General features: G+C 42.2%; 1 long non-coding RNA gene across 2 annotated transcripts in view; it reads right to left on the reverse strand.

Moving 5' to 3' along the window:
- Positions 1-20,631, reverse strand: part of LOC144755301 (uncharacterized) — a 34,501-nt gene that overhangs the window by 3,299 nt on the left and 10,571 nt on the right. For both annotated transcript variants that reach the window (XR_013594869.1, XR_013594868.1), the window contains exons 2-3: positions 18,500-18,697; positions 916-1,007 (exon numbers count right to left, since the gene is read on the reverse strand). This is a non-coding gene — a long non-coding RNA (uncharacterized LOC144755301). The remainder of the gene's footprint in view (positions 1-915; positions 1,008-18,499; positions 18,698-20,631) is intronic.

Consider the following 20,631-nt stretch of genomic DNA (forward strand, 5'->3'; position numbering starts at 1 on the left):
AGCCACCTATGCATCCCACGCATCCTTCTCTGCCAGTCATATATTACATCTCGTCCGTCCTTCCCCCTTCCATAATTCTTTCCCTTTTCGTTCAACCCATCCATCAAGGTCGTCTGACTCGTAGTCTTCTCCATAAAACTTTTCCAGCTGAGTTGAAGTCGGGTAGAAGAGGCCATTAGTTACTCAACTCCCACCGCTAATGCTATTGCTAATGCTAAGTAAAGGGTGACTTCTTCAACCGTTGTTCACAACAACTTAGTCTCTCTCAACATACAGTGTACACTGTTGCAACGAGTGGGTGGGTGGTGGCTCACCCACCCCTGCGGCAGCTACCACATACGCTGCTCCCTCCTGGCTAGCGTTGCCTGCCCTGCAGCTGGCCCTGGCACTAGTGGTCGGTACGCCTAGAAAAAACATTACACATTTTTTAGATGCCATATACGCCTCCCCCTAGCAAGATTGAAATTAGTTAATATAATACGTACATACACCACAAACATCACTAGTACAAATCGGGTACTAGAGTAGACAGTAGTAGTATGTCCTTTCCTAACAAAAATAGTAAAATATCTGGTTGGGCATTTTGTTGGTGGCAATTGTCGAAAAGCCTCTCAAGATTAAAAAGAGGACAACCCAAAGGACTGGAATCCGTGGCTAGAGCTATTGGTGAATCTGAGTTTTAAAACGTTTAAAAAATAAAGAGCGGCCAACTGGGCAAGCTACAGACAGACTAATAGTAGTAGTACAGAGTCAGAGGCAGTTAGAGGCAGAGATAACAAGAATTTAGAAATAGATAGATCGAAGAAGATTTGGGGAAAAATAGAATTAGGAAACGGAAATAATAGTTCGGAAAAAATAGGGTGCAGTAAAAGTTAGGGAAATATAATTTTTAATATTAACAACAGGAGGACTTACTGGGGCTAGCAGCCGAGCCCTTGGTAGTGGAGCAGTCCTGGGTTTGGGAGGCATCTCCAGCTCCCGCCTCAGACTCCGTCGTTTTCTAGCCCCTGGGTGCAGATAATGTAAGATATAATAAAGAAAGAGACAAACATTGATGATTGGTGTGAACAAATATTTTAAAAAACGCACTATAAACATTTTTGGAAACAACAATTGCAATAAAATTGACATATCTAATCTGATCGACTAGTAGTATCTAAGATTCACAGAAAGTCTAGTTATTATTTGTTAATCCAGTGTTCCATTCTGATTCCAGAATCCTAAACCTAAGTACCACCTGACCTAGCCCACCTATTCCAAAGACATTGGAAATTAATTGTCAAAAATATATTTGCTTCTTCTAAATTTCAATCTCATTCAAAATCATCAATAAATCAACCCCCTTTGATGGGCCAATTGTTCATTAAGTCTGAAGTTCCATTTATTTTAGTCCTCAAAAATGCATAGATGGACGCATGCATAAATTTGCATATACCAAATTATTGGTTGGTTGTTGGTAATGTGCTGATGACTTAGTTGCTATATTATTCACTCACTAACAAACTGCATTTTTTTTATTAAGGACTGGAGTCAGCACTCAGGAGCATGTGACATGAGGGAGGACACGTCACTCAGACTGGAAAAAAATGACCTACTAATAGTGACAGGAGGACAAAGGAAAATACTTGAGTATCTCTAGCATTACCTAACTTAAATTCTCTAAACTCTCTTACATAATCAGCCCAAGTGAACGGAAAGTTGCAAACAAGTAAGATTAGTAGCGTCGAGCACCTGTCTAGAAGAATAACAATCACATACGATTTTTAAACGTAACTTACCTGCATGTAAGCAGCAGCATTCTTGCTATTTGGGGAAAAAATATTAGCAATAACAATAACACAGAACATAAAACACAATACTACTATAATTAGCTACTCACAAAGCCCTACAACCTCACCTAGCTCCATCCTGTTCCAAGATGTCTGACCACCAGTGAGTCAGCTGGTTATGGGTGAGCCAGACCCCAGAGCAGCGTAGTCTGCCACAAGGAAGGCAGCTGTTGGGAGAAGGTGCCTTCCCCTTACTATTAGAGGTAGAGGTAGCCTTAGCTATAGTACTGGGTGGGGGGGGGGGGGGGGGGGGGCTGAAAAGAAAATATAGGAGTACAGAGTTAAGTCAGGAGAAGATGTAGAAAAATGTAAAAAAAGCAGTAACATGAAACAGTAGAAAAAAGTCAGAAAACGCAGTAAAGGTAGAAATAAAACCTAAAATATACACTTAGGGAGAGAGAGGGATAGATAATAAATAAAAAAGATCAGAAAAAATGTGTAATAAAAAAAAAGGATTGAAAAGATTAGAGAGGGATGAAAAATAGGCCCCCGAACATGTAATCCGAGTTGCCGAACGTCAAAAACATCTCGCAAGCATACGCGAGCATGCGGAACAAGCAACTCTGCATGCTCGCGCAACATTGCAGAGTTTTTTTTGCTGCTTTGCATAGCCTCGCAAGCACGGCTACTCCGCCCGGGGTCACGTTATACTTCAACCATGTGGGGTGGGACGACAGTTCCCCTTATCATGAGAGCCCATTGAGGACGACCCCACAACCTCAACGACAACCCCCAACTAAACACGTAGCTAAAAAACAAGCTGAGGAAATCCTAGAACAGCTTGAAAGATATACTAAAAAGTGGCACCTCATCTATGAATAATACTTTGTCTCCAGTAAGGAAACCGGTCATTTCATATTATCTTGTGTTAGGTTACAGATACTTAAAAGCAGCTACTCGCACATTTGCAGTACAGAATGCACATGGTGCCGCACTAATGAACAACGTTGTGCGGAAGATATCAAAAACACTTCATATCTGGATTTTTTGGGCCAGAATATAGCACCTGAAAGCAGATATTTGACTGCAGTCAGTAAACTAGGTTCTCTAAAGCAGTTCTGTTGATTACCCCAAGGGTATAAGAATAGCCCCGGGCTGTTCTCGGCCAGAGTAACAGATCTATTACACAACTTTGAACAGGCATTGTCCTATGTCAATTAATTATATCTGACGGATGATGACCTCATGGAACACTTGACAAGAGTAGATCATATAATTTTAGGATTTGCTCACATGGGCTACAGATTATATTAAAAAAAATCTAAAATTGCCCACCTCAACGTCCTTTTTCTGAAATATGAGCTGTTGCTTATATATGAATTTACCTTAAATAAAATAAAAGGACAAGAGGTGTTCGGCAAAAGAGGAACATTTCGGTTTAATTCAACAGAGTGGCTGGGAGAGTATCCACAAAGGCTCGAAGTCCTGGAGTTTTGGACGCACATATATATATATTTTGTGGGTACAATAAAACACTTCAACATTCTTCGAAAAGCATCACAGTAATAAACAACAGAAGGCTCACGACCTCGGGGAGAGCTAGTGTGGGCCAGTGTGTGCGTGTCCAGATGTCCATGCGGGGTACATGTACCGGTCGTGTCCAGATTGGCTGAGTGTTCCAAACTACATGTGAAATCTGACTTTAAGGATTTTGGGAATGCGCGCCTTTTGCCAAACAAGTTTTATTGGGGCCAATCTCTTCAGTCCTCTTTGTGTTGTGATTACCTATCTGTGGGATAGATCAGGGGTTTCCCTGGGTATGCGTTTGTCTTTGGGCTAAGTGTAACCCCACCTGTGACCTGTCAATTGGTAGGCTTGGGTTCGAGTCACAGGGCCTGTTTGACCATGCATCTCTGACTTGGAGTTGATGGGCAGGTCATTTCAGATGAATCTGAAAGCAATGATGCTGGTTTGTGAGTGCTTGCACGTGTAACATAGCAGTCATTGATACCATATTTACCGATATTTTCATTATTATACATACAGTTGTTACATCATACATCAACATTGCATTCACTCAGACTGACGTCATTATGTGTGCATAAGATACCAATGAGTGAGACATTTGGCTCTCTCTGGGGCTATCTCTTGGGGTAAGTAAAGTCTGTCTGAACCTATGGCATGGGGTATCAGTGAGCATATGTAACATAACCTGCTCGTGGTTTGAGAGCCCACGTTGGTGATGTGTTGATACCCTGTGTTGTGTAGGAGCGTGCTGCGTAGTGTGTGTGATGCTAGCAATGTGTACATGTGGTGCAAGAGGTCTCTGCGCATGCATTATAAGAATGTCAAAGCAGGTTTCATGGGACTAGGCACATTACGGGGATTGACGGGGTGAGCAAGCTGTAGGATGGTCTTTGAGGGAGATGTTGGTACGTAGAATGCATAAAGTTTGACTTGGGTGAGCGTTCCTGGGTGCCCTTTTTAAGGACCAGCTGGGGGGCTGCCCTGCTCCCTCGTCAGACTGTCATCCCAATAGGGTGTGGTCAGCTAGCCCCGCCCTCGGATACCAACAGCGGAGGAAGGCCTAGACCCCTATGGGCACTAGGGTGGCGAATTGTGGCCTGGCCTCCCAATCGACCTAGCACTTGGCAGCCTACACAACTGTTGTAGATGTAGGTAAGGAAATGTATCGGCACAATGGTGTGAGGGGATACATCCTGTTGGGGGTGATCTAATGGTACGGTGTGTATTGCTGGGCTGGGCTCCCTGTCTGCGGTGACTGTTGTCACAAGCTTAGACAACCATCTGGTCCATGCTGTGCGGGGCACTGGTTCCCTTATGTCCCTGGGGCTGACTGGTAGCTGCAAGAGCTTCGCTTTGGGCTTGATTTTGTGGATGGGTATACTGTGTGGGCTGTCCTGGGATTATGCCTTTTTATTCGTGGTATGCTTTAAGGTGACATAGATTGACCATGTCAACTGGTCTGTGATAATAGTAACATTCCACAAGGCTTGGCTGCGGCCAACCTCCATGGTGTCTGCCACCAGGATTGGGCAGATATTCCCCAAAGGTCCGGGGACAAAGCTCCCTTTAAGAATAGTGCCATCTGTATACTAGCGACCAGCACGGCCCCCTCTAGACCAGTCTTCTTCAATTTGTGTTGGACCAATTTGACAGTGTCTCTTTGGGCCAGCTGCTGCTTTTCCCTGTCCTTCTCCTGTTTTTCCAGGAATAATGCAATATGTGGGCCAGTATCTCCCGCCAGGGTTTGGGTCTAATCCCACTACGCCATCTAGTCCAGTTTGGATCTCGGTGGGTAGTTCCTTTTTGAGGATGTTGTCAAAGAATGCAACCTGGGGACCCGTGTCGGTCCAAGGCTGTCCTTTCTCTTGTCCCCATCGTGCTCTCATTCTATCTAGGAAATCAGTTACGGTCTTCCCAGGCTTGATGCTTTCTGCAATCAATCCTCCTACGTCTGGGTGGTCAGGGAGTATCTCAGGGCTTCCATATGCGGGGCCTAAATGAGTCAAATGCGGCACAGTCATTCTCACTGTTGATCAGTGTGACTGCAGGGATGTGGGATTGAAAAAACACTGTGTCTGTTCCCCGATGAGACTGCTGAGCAGACTTGATGTCACCTAGCCCTAAGTTTATTCCTGTGGTGTTTTTCTCGAACCAAAAGATCCACATACCTGCCCTGTCCATCAATTAGGGGCAGTTTGTTTCTGAGCTCTTTTTTGTCAATCTGTGCCGAAGGCAAGTAGATGGTCCCTGATACACCTTTCTACAGTAGCGGACACATTCTGGCACAGGTGGCTCTGTTGGTTTCTCCCCAACATAGTGCTCCCATTATCTCAGGCATTCCTGTATCTAGGGGGAGTTCATCTCGGATCCCCCATTCCATGTGAATGCAGTCCTCTGCAATGGCCATGTCCTCAGGTTCGATGGATCCCTCCTCCAGCCAGGGACGATCATACTGGCCCTTCCTTTCGGTCCACTAGGCAGTAAATGGCAGAAAAGCCACACAAAAGCCTCACCCTCTTCTCTGGACACTGTTTCTCTAGAGGTTGGTCTGCCTGACCGACGTGTTCAGTGGGAGCGGCGGACATCCTCATCGCTCTCCTCGTGCAGGCATGATGGTGTCTGTCGTGTTAAAGTCAGGCTATCCTGAGTACTTATTTCCTGGTTGACCCCTTTCCTTCACCGACAGCCAGGTGGTGTGTGTGTGCTTGTTGGGGGCCTTCCTTCTGACTCTTCCCCAGGCTCGTCCCAATGTGGGGCCCAGGGCCTAACCCTGCTTCCTCTGGGGGAATTGTTCCCCCTCTCTGCTGGGATTCCAAGGCGAGAGCTCTCTCTTTTTAACCTTAACTCACGCCTCTCCTCTAATTCCCACCTGAGCTGCCTCCTTCACTCTTGCTTTCTGCTGTTCTTCTAGGTAATGTCTTGTCCTCAAACGCACTCCAGATTCTTCCTCAGCACCATGGGAATACCCTATGGGAGTATATCCCACGGCTCCCCCTTTGGAGTCGGATTTTGGAATGGGGCCGGATCTTCCCCTCCTCGGGGAATCACATTCCAGGACCCCCACAAACTTCCCTCTGACCTTAGGACGTCCTGTGGGGCGGTTAGGATTATGTGCTTCTCATTCTGCTCAGCCCTGGTGAGTCAGGACCGATGGGATGGGGTGTTGAATACTGAGGGAGCCTGGCACTGGACTGAGCCGAGGCTGACTTAGTCTGGGCTGGTTGGTCTAGTGATCTTTCCCTCCTGGGTATGGGGGCTTGCTGCCCTGGGGAGGTCCACCAGCCTCCTCCATCGATGGATTGGTTTAACCCAGAGCAGTGGCGATTGGGATGGCCAGCATCAGCAAGAGCACACCCCTGTCGGTGTAAGGTGGGTAGGAGCAGATGCCTCGCTTACAGGCTCGGGGATAGTCTTATAGGCTGGGGCCACCTCGAAGATGGCCCATAGTTTTAGTAGGGCCTCTCATTTAGCCCTCTTCTGACCAGACTATCTGGTCTGTCTGTGTGTCTTTGTGTGCTCTATGATTATGGTATTGAATGTTCCTCCTTCACGCCAGAGGAATGCGTATGCTTTGGTATGGGCGTGCCACTCGCTGCAATGTTTACCTCATTTTCGGGCCTGTGTGGGAAACCTAGCTTCATATGGTCGAATGGAGTCTCCAGGATGTATGACATTACAACGCATGCTTTTACATCGCATGCTTTTACAACGCGGTTTTTACAACGCACCACCATTACAACGCATAGTGCTTTTAGGCACTGGATAGTAAATTGTTTAATTTACTATTCCAACTCCAGTCCCCGTGGATAGTAGGGAAGGTGTTGGATAGTACATTAAACACATTCCCTATCCTAGAGCGCCCCCCAGCGCAATGCGTTGTAATAGTTTGTGTTGTAAAAGTAGCGTCGTAAAGGCACTGCGTGGTAAAAGTTGCGTTGTAAAGGATGTTTCCCGAGTCTCCATGATGGATTAGGGAACTCGTTTTAAGGAATTTACAAACTTTTGATTGTCTTGAGATGTTAAATGATTACACATTCTACTCTAATTGTGTGGAAACTGTGTACACAGGGTTGTACCAGAAGCAATCTACTGGTTATGAGCTAAAAAACTGATGAATCAAAAGATGTTTAACAGTTTGACAATCACAAACGCAATGTAATAATATCAACCTGTAACCAAGTGTAATGGTTAGTTCAATACAAGTTGACTTTTTGCAGTAAATCAGCAAATATGGAATTCTGATTTATGGACAAAAATAGTAATCACTTCATGAAACGCATAAAGTTACTAACATGACAACATTTAAAGCACAATTTGCAAAATTTCAACAGCACCCCAACATCAATAATGCATAAAATGGAATAATCTAAAAGATACTAGAAGAGAAAGGATTTGACAGAAAAAATGGTTACTTTGTCCAAAAAGCCTAAGTCTCCTCCCAGAGCCGATAGCCAGAGAGGAGGGATGCTCCTTGTAACACGGAGCTAAGAGAGCTCAATAGTCTGTCAATATCGGCTCTGCAGACTAAATTAGTAACAATTTGTGCAGAGAAAAAGGGACAGCTAATGACTTATTACTAAGAACTTTGTACTGAACCGAAAATGAGGCACTACATCTACCAAGATGCCCAGAGGTAATGACGCTGAGACGTGAAGACAGTGTGCTCCTACCCCCTTTTACCGTTTAAATTGGCTCCCTAGAGCGCCTGAGCTGACGAGCTTGGGAGCGCCTGCATGCCCCGAGTGGAATTAAGCCTGTAAAAATTAAGCGGCAGGATGTCCAGCAACCTACGACTTTTTCCCAACTGATGACGGAAGAATCCAGAAACACATGTCTAGGGATACGCGATAACAAATTAAGGCATTAGCCGATTATTACTACGAACTTTGTACTGAACCGAAAATGAGGCACTACATCTACCAAGATGCCCAGAGGTAATGACGCTGAGACGTGAAGACAGTGTGCTCCTACCCCCTTTTACCAGCTAATGACTATTGGCCTTCTGTGGCCAGTCACAAGATATACCTTATTCACCAAGGTGCACATTGTTCCCTAACATCCAAATTACACCCTGTGTCACACCCAGGGGTTGTGTGCCTGGCACCCAGCAGTCCAAGCGAAAAAGTCCACCCTTCACTTCTTTCAAGAACCGTCAGTGTTAAGAAACTGACAGTGCCCAAGATAACTCCCTTTAACAAAAAAATAAGATGCAGGTGGTGACCCAATATTACACGGTTGTACAACATTACAACGCATGGAAATACAACATAGTACTATAAAAACATTTTTTTAGCCCACATTTGTTTTTTATCACACGTATAGGGCTCGAAAAATCCTGAAACTTTTACTAGACCTGCAGGTCTAGTGACTTAAATAATCTACTCAACCTAATTATAATACTCTTGACCCATAATTTAGCTTCAAATTATGTGGATCTGGGCAAGTATTTTAATTCACTGAGACGCCAATTTCTTCATCACATATGAAAGCACCTTCAAATACGCACGTTCAGCACGTCTGCAGTACAGAAAACGCTTTTGTTTTATTTAATAGACTAAACATTAGCTCCATATATAGAATGCAAATCTAGCCCCATACAAGATACAATTGACTGCAGATTTGCCTCCTAATTAATTAAATGCATTGTTATCAAGGCTTGGCCAGGAATGTCTCTCACATCATGTTTAAAAACTATCACTTTTAATAAATACATAACAAAAGTATAAAGTCCACTGTTATTTGCAATCAGCAGATTTTACAGTGAAATGGCAACAGAATTTGTCACCGACGTGGTTTTAAAATTATATAGTGTACAATGTTTGGAAATAAAGTTTCTGCAAATATTTGTCATCTGCACATCTCCAAGTAAAGTCGCCTAATTTGTTTTCAACCAATTTAAATCTTTGTTTGGATCACTCTTCTGAATTACAAAAAAAAGTTATTTCATCATTTCTGATCTACTTCTACTATTCATTTACAAGTTGTTCAAATGTTGCTTTAGAGGAAAAAACTGACATTTTACGGCATTTTGTTTCACAATTATTGTCAAATAGCTCACTTGACAAAAAGCATTAACTGTAAAAAGAGAAAGAAAAGTAAACACCATTTCCAGCAACAAATGAGCAACAATTAGTAAAAAGACAAACTGACAATTGACCTCTGTCCTTGAGCAGTTGGCAAATGTGTCAAGATAACACAAGATTTAAAGGCGTTTTAATTGCTCATTCACTTTCTGAACAAAAACACCTTTTACCTCCAGCTTAAGTTTACTCGCCAGCAAGGTTGAGTAAGTGCTAAAAGTAGCTCGGCCTGCTAAAATTTCACTCAATTTTTCGAGGTCTGATAAATTTACATTGCATGCCTTTACCACAAAATTGTCAGTCTTTTAAGGTAAGATTATATATATATATATATATATATATATATATATATATATATATATATATATATATATGTATTCACAATTGAAGAATAGTTGGGGTGTATAAACAAGGTGTTTATTCAGCAGAAAAAAAGACGTTTTGACCTCACACAAGATCTGGGTCACATGACCATGTGCTGAGTTCCGGGTCAAATAAAGTCAATGCGTCAGACATGACGTGACATTAAAAATAGACATAAAGAAAAGAGGATGCATTTGTAGTTTTGTGGAATACATCCTCATATTTATTCTGTTAAAAGTTCGCAGTATTCAAAAAGATTAATCTCAAATACATATAGCCAGACGGCACGTGAAAACCATTAGAGGAAAGACAAGAATTAATATCAATCATGGTTTCATAGCAGTGATGCATGCCAAGGACAGTATTACAGTGGTCACCTAATTACCAGCTGGAATATCAATTTCACCAGCAGTTTGATGCACACTATACCTCTCACTAGGAATAACAATGTTGTATACAGTTGTGGTACCTCATATTATTAAAAAATGGGAAAACTGGGAAGCATAACTTTCATTTGGGTTTAGTACCCCGAGATGCATTACATTCTAATGTTATTGTGTGTTTGTGTGGAGCGACATTCTTGATATCTAACAAATGAATATATGCACATTTCGAGAGGCAGTCAGTGACAAAATGTTTGATTATGGTGATACAATCATATAAGGATTATGCTATAGTAGCGTAGCTAGAGACAAAGGTTTTTGTCTGAAAACAACATCCTACCACTATTCATTATTCTGGAAAGGAGAGGCGACTATTACACAGAACATACCCATTCCTCTGATGCTCTTAACTCTATAGAAGTGGCTACTCTTCGATTCACTTCAGCTTCGTAGAAAGCATCCTGTAGGGAAAAGGTCATATCCCCAGTTAAATTCTGGTTCATATATCTCTTGGTGTATATTGACTAACTGTAGTGTGCTCTAGTTTGTCCTCATAAGATAAATGTCATCTTAGAGAGGTTCCAACTTTCTTGCACTTTTCTTGGGCTAAGATTAAAAGGAAATTATATATAAATGAAACCGAAAAAATGTGTAGATACAGTTACTGGAAACTAAAAGGAACTTGTGGAGTTGGGCTCGTGTTGGACATCTGGCTATTCACAGATGTAAATGTAACTCGTCATCAATATTCATTCCAATCGGAAATATAGTACCAGCTTGTAGGATAAATCGTGATTCCAATCTGCGTAAAGCTGAAAGGAGATTCCCACCTCTTGGGTGTTTTGGGATTGTTTCCAGGCCAAAGTATTTGGCTAGTGTCTAGTCCCCGTCATGTACTTTGTGGAAATGCCTGGCAGTGCTGTAACTAAGATCTCTGTTGGTTATACCTCTCCAGTGCTCAAAGACACATTTTTTTACTGGGAATGTAGTGGGTCCAATGTACCATTTACCACATGGTCAGGCTATAGCGTTGACAACAAAGTCGGTCCCACAGTTTATTACTCTGGGGATCCTCCATTTTCTGTTCACTTTCTGCAGGGTTACCGCCTTGATGTTTTCCCTGTGTCTACAGGCCTTGCACCTCCCACATTTGCGGATGACTACACCTTGGTCTAGCCAATTAGTTTTGCGAGGAGGCTATGAACTACCATATCCCTAAGGGATAGGTTTTTCTGGTAGGTGATTGAGGGAACCCTTTCCTTTCAAGTTGTTCTTTTAGAACGGGATCCTGAGTCAAGATATCCAATTTTTTTCTTTGGGTCAGTCATAGGTCTCCTGCAAGGGTGTTAAATCTGGGTAAGAATCTAATGGGGCCACCATTACCTCCCTTCCCTTTCTTAAGTTTAGGGGGTTTGAAAAGGGAATCCTCTCTTTTGATTTTTACTGCCTTCCTACTCGCTTGGTGTAGGGCTTTCTGGAGATACTTCCTAGCTTTGAACTTTTTAATCATCTCTTTCTTTGTTCTCTCATAGGTTTCTTCTGAGCTGGAATTACTTTTGGCTCAAAGAAACTCTTTATAGGGAATGCTCCACCTAAAAACAGGTGGGTGGCAACTAGCTGCATGGAGGATCGAACTGCCTGCTGTCAGTTTTCTATATAATTCAGTGGTTAACTTTCAGGAAGTCTATGATATCTTGGCTGTATTGCATGGCATACCTGAGGTTCATTACGTTACTGTTTAGTTCTGACAAAAAATGTAAAGTTCTTGTTCATTGCCCTGCAATACAAAGAACATATCATCATTGTACCTTAGCCAAAGGTTAACCTTGTTAGTCCACTGTTCCATTTCCTTGCTCCAGAGCACCTGCTTTTCCCAGCAGCCCACTGTTAGGTTGGTGTAGCTGGGAGCAAAGCAGGAGCCTATGGAAGTTCCCTGTATTTGTTCATACCATACACTGTCAAACATAAACACATTTTCTATGTGGCAAATCTCAATCATTTGAAGAATCATATGTGTATGCTCCTGTAGGTGTATGTTACATGCTTTGAAAAAGTGCTTACATGCCCTCATACCATCTGTGTGTCTTATGCTGGTATACAAACTTTCTATGTCTAAACATACCATCCAGTGTTCAGGCCCCCAGTGTAGGTTTTGTGTCTTCTGTAGGAAATCTTTTGAGTCTCTCACATGAGTTCAGATCTTTTACATATGGAAATAGAAAATGGTCCACAAAAATGGATGTAATAAGCTGTTCTTTGAGGGCATTATGGGGCGCCCAGGTAGATCCTTCGTGTTTTTATGCACTTTGGGGAGTAGGTAGAAAGTAGGTGTCATGGGTGTCTCATTTTTAAGGAACTGTTGTTAGTCCCATCTTAATAGTTGGCCATCATACCACAGATCACAATATCTCCTTTCTAGCTCTGTCAAGTATGTCTGGTCAACCCTCACATAGCATGTAGTGTTATTCAGCTGCCTATGTGCCTCGCATATGTATTTGTTTCTGCTCATTAAGACTATATTATTGCCTTTGTCTGACGGTTTAATGATTTGATTTTCATATTTTTTTAGAGCGGCAATTGCTGCCCATTGGTCTCTTGTAATGTTCTTTCTTTGGGGTACTTTTTGTGTTATTTTTAGTATGTCATGGGTCAGGGCTTCGCAAAATATATCTATGTTGTCTTTAGCTGCCTGTGGTGTGTATTTAGAAGGTGCTCTGAACCTGGTCTCACTGGCTGTGCCTGTGTCAATACCAAATGTGGCTGGTAGTGTTCTAAGATGTGTTGGGTCAAAAGGATCTAGTGTTGTGTCTGTAATACGACCCTTAACCTGATCACTCATGTCATGTAAAAGTCGTAATGGGTCAATGTCTTCAACTGACAGAGAGGACGATAGTCTTCTGTATGATCTAGTGGTTACGGCCAAGGTACTCTTATTCTGTAAGGTGTGTACTTTGAATAATTTGAGTCTTCATACAAATTTGTACAGATCAATGCGTGTTTGAGAATAGTCTAATGCATATCAGGACAAAATGAAAGACCCAACTTAAAAGCCTGTTCTTCAGTGTTAGTAATTTCTCTATGAGAAAAACTGATTACTGTCAGTTGTTGCATTGAATCTCCCATCATTGTCTCTTCAAGCCCTGGCTTCGTGTTCCCACGCCAGTACAGCTGCTTTTTTTCTCCTGTGCGGCTGTCGTCTTTATTTTTGCTTTTTCTGCTTCTCCCCTTCCCTCTTGGTTTTTCTCTGGAGGAATGTTTGTTGTTTTTTTGTAGGAGAAATTTCTCAGAAAAATACATCATTTTTGTAGGATTAGAGCAGTTGCTGTCCAGGGATTCTTGGTCTGAACTAAGGTCCGTTCCAGATTCCTATTTGCCCTTGTCCATTATTCAAAGGGCTCTATCTTTGGTTAAATCCGCTCTGGCTTTGTCAAATTCTCTCTCAAAGGTTAGTATCCTCCCGGCTTTATAGTCCCACTCATCTTATTCCTCTGTTTTCTGTCAATAACCACCTTATCGAAATTCTTTATATTTTCTTCCACGGTGGTTAGCACTTTCTTGGCTTCGTTTTGATCAGTTTCATTACTTAGTTCGTCCATCAGTGTCTGTATCTGGAGCATCAATTCTTTGTGCTCCTCCCATGCATTCATCAAGAACTGCAGCATTTTCTTGTAGCAGGGATTTATAATTGCATTGCTGTTGCTGCTTGTGTTTCCCTTGAAAATCAGGCATGACGAGGCCTCACGGCCGGTCATTTGAAGCTTTATTGAGACTGAGCCTCAATACAATATGGAAATCTTGATGATTTTTTGGGGGGGTTATAACTTTATTGACTAGTGTTGAGACTCGAAATATCAGAAATACAATACAATATTTTAATCAAGTGGTCATAGAAAAGGATTGTTGCTTGTTCCTCACAATTGCTAATAACTCTGCAAACAAGCACCATTTATTACATTGAAAAACACTCAATATGGTGGTCTGATTTGCTGGCAAAGTCTCTTTCCTATTACATTGGGTTTCACGGTCACATGGTTTGTTATATAAACAGGAAATGTTTTTTAAAACACTCATGAACAAGGAGCCTTGCTCTCCGAAACACGCAGAGTTGTCCTTGCTTGATTAAAAAACACACTTGAAATACAAGTTGGGCCGCGATGTGTTTGTTCGAAAGAACGCTGTGCATGATTAAATTGAGATATAGGGTTTCACTACCCTGCTGCAGAATACCGCTAACAAGAGGCTTGGGACCCGGCGGGATTCAAATGGTGGATATAGATATACACTAGCCCAACCCCCCCCCCCCCTATTAAACCCTTCCTACTCAATACGCCTACCCCCCAAACCCTTAAAATACCCTTACTACCTCATACATTTACCCATCCCTAAACCCTAGTAATACCCTTACCCACCCCTAAACTCTAAAACACATTTACCACCCAAACCCTTTCCCCAGCCCCAATCCCTAAACAGTACCCTTACCACCCTAAACCCTCACCACCCCTAAATCCTAAAAATACCCTTTCCACCCTATACCCCTACCCATTCCTAAACCCTAAAATACCATTACTACCCTATACCCCAAACCATCCCTGAAACCCCTATCCAACTCTAAAGCTTAGAACTCGACACAAATCAAAAACCTAAATATATATATATTTTACTGAAAAAAACACGGTATAGTTGGAAATTGGCATTTAAAAACCCTTAGAAATTAACAGAAAAAAAACATAGGTTTCAGGGGCATTATAGTTAGTTGGACATTTCACTCATAAAAAAGCATAGAAATTCCCCCATTATAGTTAGTTCGGCTAACTATAACTCGCACCCCCCGCAATGCACTGCTGATGACGTCACATATTACATCACCCATGACATGGTCAGTGACATCACTGATGACATCTCAAATGACATCCCTGCAGCTCTGTGGCGCTTACTGGAGGTACCTGGTGGGCTAGTTGGACCCTAGAGACCCTCGGGATTCAAGGGGGCTTAATCCCCCAAATTACAACGCGCGAGTTTGCAGAGTGGTGGAAAAAGGGGGCATAGCCTTTGTCTACCTCTCACCAATCCCACTGCGTGGGGCTTACTGGAGGTGAAAGGTAGGTTAGTTGGCCCCTAAGAACCTCCAGCAGTGAAGAGGACTTCAATCCCCATCCAAGAGCGTCCCAGGGAGTGCGTTTGTAGAGTGGAGGGCAAAGTGGGCATGGCTTGGTACGAGTACTTACCAATGCTGCCGTGTGGGACTGACTGGAGGTAATAGTTTGGGAAGTTGGCCCCCCAAGGATGTCCTCAGGGTCCAACTACCCCTCTGGTTACCTCCAGTAAGTCCCACACAGTGGGATTGCTAAGACGTCTTCGGAGGCCATGGCCCCCTTTCTCTATCACTCTGCAAACGTGCCTCGTGGCAGGCTACGGGATGGGGGATGAAGTCAAATTTAGTCCTGAGGGAGTTTGGGGGCTTATAATCTCTCCTGGTACCTCCTGTAAGTACTACGCAGCGGAGTTCCTGAGCGTTGGTTGGACACCCAGCACCCTTTCTCCACCACTCTGCAAACACGACTACTAGTTAAAGAAGGATCTTTCTGCACCTCTGACTTAAAGGTAGTTTTATCCCCCTGACCTATTATGTGCTAGGGCCTTACAGAGGAGGTCATGCTAATCACAGGGGTACCCCAATGCATAGTGTTCCCTAGTGTATGTAGGTATTTTGACTGTATCCTAAGTGTCTTTTAGCATAGCACTGGTTCTAGGCCTGCTTAGTCAGAGTGAGTTACCACCAGTACCCGCCTGAAAAAAGTTGTGGGCACAGGATGATTTTGCAACAAGGCCTCTTTCTGCTCCTCTGTTTGTTCTCTCTGCACATCTTGCTTCTTCCTGCACTTTTCTTCATCTTTGTGGACTTCTATTGCTTCTTTCTGTGCATGTTTTCTTCTTTCTTCACATGTCCTACCCCTGTAGGCATAGTTAGAACTAGCATTTAAAAACCCTTATAAATTCACTTAAAAAACCATAGGTTTCAGGCACGTTATAGTTAGAAATTAGCATTTAAAAAAACCTTTGAAATTCACTGAAAAAACCATAGGTTTCAGGGGCGTTATAGTTAGTTGGACATTTCACTCGTACCAAAAAAGTAGAAATTCCCCCATTATAGTTAGTTCAGCTAACTATAACTCGCGCGCCCACAATGCACTGCTGAGGACATCACATATTACATCACTCATGACATCATCCTTGTGATAGTGGCAGACCTCCTCTCACCCTAATATAACCTTTGATACACACACTCAAAAATACAAACAAACCGTTTCAAAACAATAGACATACCAATACGAGTTACAAAACACCTATTTAGTAATTCCAAGATCTACACACACATCCACTCATTCATCAACAGTCCTATACAGACACTCATACATGTACTCATTCATCATATGTACTAATACACCTATACTTCCTGTTATTCAATGACACTCATCCATAGAGTTACTCACACAGTCACACATGCAAACACAGTATCAAACATCCATTCACTTGCATATACACACACACCACCACACTTCTATAGAAATGTACACATACTTACTCTCTTCAACAATCACTTAAAGAAACACATACTTATTTATACAGGAACTCTTCCAATCTCTCACTCTCACATATACTCACTTACACCAATACTCACATATACTAGTTTAAAACATATATAGTTACTCATAAAGGCACTATTGAAACAGTCATTCACTCACTAACACACCCATACTCACACTCATCCACCCATACAGTCCTGCACACATGCTGTCTTCAACATATACAAACAGTGAATCACTCATTCATTCATGCATCTATGCACTAAGTAATACCCCCCACCGAACCATACAGACACTCAGACACTCATACCGATACTCAAAAAACAACTAAAAACCCATATAGACGCTCATGTACCTACTCAACAACCCATGCAGCCACTTATACAGAAAGTGAGAAACAGATAAAGATATTTACATATTTAAACATTACTCACTAACCCATGTATTCACTAAGATACACTTAATCAGTCAGTTATACAATCAATTTTACAAGAAATATCATCCATTTAGACACTTATATAACCTTTTATTCTTCCATCAACCTTGAGATATACAACACAAAACATTTATTTTTCAGGAAAACACACAATCACTGGATGTTGTCATCAGTGATGTCATTTGAGATGTCAGGAGTGATGTCACTGACCATGTCATGAGTGATGTAATATGTGACGTCATCATCTGTGCATTGCGGGTGCGCGAGTTCTAGTTAGCTGAACTAACTACAACGGGGGAATTTCTATGGTTTTGTACGAGTGAAATGACCAACTAACTAGAACGTCCCTGAAACAAGTGTTTTTTACTGTGAATATCTAAGGTTTTTTAAATGCTCATTTCTAACTATACGCGGAAAAAACGGTAGCTACCATCGCCTTCTCTAGCATACTGATATGGGAAAAGCAAAAGTTATCTATGCACTTGTCCTAGCTTGTCACACGCCACATACTGGGACTAAGGATCAGATGTAGTCTCTTACCCTGTGACAGCTGTTTCCAGACAGACCTCAGCCCCGTGGATTCCGCAGAACTTCTAATCAATTATGGTATCTGCTCACCCATCTCACTGTGCAGATGTGAATCCGTTCGGGCCGGAGTCCTTCCTTTGAGAGCAGTAGGGCTCAATATACCAACTCTCCTATCTGGCTTGCCAAAATGTTACTCAAATATTAATTTACCGTAAATAAATGTAAAAGACATGAGGCGTTAGGCAAAACAGGAACAAGTTGGTTTAATTAAACACAGCCACCAGGAGAGTAATGACAGAGGTACGTTTGAAGACCGTCTCGAAGTACAGAAGTTTTGGCTGCACATAGAATACATTTTGTGGGTACGATAAAACACTTATATACCCATTTATTCTTCCATCGACCTTGAGATATACATACATTAAACATTTATTTTTCAGAAAAACACACATTCATGGGATGTTGTCTTCAGTGATGTCATTTGAGATGTCATGAGTGATGTCATGAGTGATGCAATATGTGACGTCATCAACAGTGCATTGCAGGTGCGCAAGTTCTAGTTAGCTGAACTAACTAGAACTGGGGAATTTCTATGGTATTGTACGAGTGAAATGTCCAACTAACTAGAACGCCCCTGAAACATGTGGTTTTCTTCTGTGAATATCTAAGGTTTTTTAAATGCTAATTTCTAACTATACGCGAAAAAAATGGTAGCTACCTTCGCATTCTCTAGCGTGCTGATTAGAGGAAAAGCAAAAGTTATATATGCACATGTCCTAGCTTGTCACAGGCCACATACTTGGACTAAGGATCAGATGTAGTCTCTTACCCTGTGACGGCTGTTTCCAGACAGACCTCAGCCCCGTGGATTCCGCAGAACTTCTAATCAATTATGGTATCTGCTCACCCATCTCACTGTGCAGATGTGAATCCGTTCGGGCCGGGGTCCTTCCTTTGAGAGCAGTTTGGCTCAATAAACCAACTCTCCTATCTGGCTTGCCAAAATGTTACTCAAATATTAATTTACCTTAAATAAATGTAAAAGACATGAGGCGTTAGGCAAAACAGGAACAAGTTGGTTTAATTAAACACAGCCACCAGGAGGGTAATGACAGAGGTACGTTTGAAGACCGTCTCGAAGTACAGAAGTTTTGGCTGCACATATAACACATTTTGTGGGTACGATAAAACACTTTGACATTCTTTGACAAGCATCATAGTAATAAACAACAAGTTCAACCATCTGATAAGGAGGTACAATTGGTTCTTGACCCCGGGGAAAGCTAGTGTGGGCCAGTGTGTGCATGTCCAGATGTCCAGTTTGATGATCACGTGATCACCCTGTGAGATGCTACATGTCGCGTCCTGATTGGCTGAGTGTTCCCAACTACATGTGGCATCTAACTTTGTGGTATTTTGGGATTGCGTGTCTTTGCTAAAAGTGTTTTATTGGGGCCAATCTCCTCGGTCCATTTTGTGGTGTGACTACCTATCTGTGAGATCGTCCAGGGTTTTCTCTGGGTGCACATTTGTGTAATCCCAATGTGACTTGTCAATCAGTAGACTTGTGTTTGGGTCACAGGGCATGTCTGACCACTTTTCTCTGACTTCGAGTTGAAGGGTAGGTCATCTTGGATGAATCAGACAGCAATAATACAAGTTTGTGAGTTCATGCATGTGTAACATGGTGGTCATCGATATCATATTTACAGATCTTCTAATTATTTACATACAGTTGTTACACCGTACATCAACATTTGAGATTGACGTCATTATGTGTGAATAAGTTACTGTGTACAACACCATTGGATTTACTGGTATTGACACCACTGTGCATACATAGGTTACAGCATAAATCAGTATTGCAATTCATGATATTGACATCATTGTGCATACATAGATTACAGCATATATTGATATTGCATGTTTTGGTACTGCCCCTGCTATGCGTGCCTACATCAGGTGTACATTGCTATTATATTTATCGATCTCAACAGAGCTGTCAAGCGAAAGCAAATGACCTGTGACACACTTCTTAGAAAAATGTGTGCTTCACAACATTGAAAAGACTACAATCCATATTGGGAATCCTAAATTTTGTCAGAACATACATTTCAGATTACCCAGAATGGTTTAAACCATTCTACAACTTGATATGTCAAGACTTCTCAAGCACACATTGGACACAGGAACACACAAGTATGTTACGTTCCTTACAAGCTGACATGATAGCTTCCAAAAATGTACACACACATGTGAACACAACAAACCTGTTAATCCGCGTCATCGCAGGAACATCAGGGTACACTTAGGCCATGTTCAATGAAGGTGACAGTACCAATTGCATATAAATCACATTTATACACCAACGCTAAAATTTGTTTTGCACCTACTGAAAAAATACTGACAGTACAGACTGCTGTGGTGAGACAGTGAGCCCTGGCTCAAGCTAAACGCAAAATTGTCAGGACCAGCCCGACGACCTTAGAGTCCGTCACCAGAGCAGCTTTCCAAACACTAAGGCTTTACATCCATGATGGATACAATGGGCTAACTCACTCACCGCAATAGATGTAGCCTAAAAATTTGATTCTACACTTCAAATGCAAGTTTTCCTGCAGTACGAACAAGAATATCCTCTGCCTAATCAAATAATAATGCATCTAATCGTTATGATGCTGTGGAGACTAAGCATCAACACTCTGCTACGTGCTTAATTGTGAAAGGGCACATGCACAATAGAGAATTCCTTCCTGGGAAAACCTACACACAGTAACTTGGTGACTGCATTGCGCAGATGCCAGAACTAAAGGCTCTCATTCTGGTAGTATAAAATACAGATCATGGATTCACCAAGCTTATAGTGTGTGATTCGTACTACTGTGCTCAGTCCTATAATGAATATGTACAATACTGGAGCCATAATGGATTCAGAGATTCAAAGGGTTGCACATTAGAGGA

The sequence above is a fragment of the Lissotriton helveticus genome, chromosome 5_1 (genome assembly GCF_964261635.1).
Source record: "Lissotriton helveticus chromosome 5_1, aLisHel1.1, whole genome shotgun sequence".
Classification (NCBI taxonomy): Eukaryota; Metazoa; Chordata; class Amphibia; order Caudata; family Salamandridae; genus Lissotriton; species Lissotriton helveticus.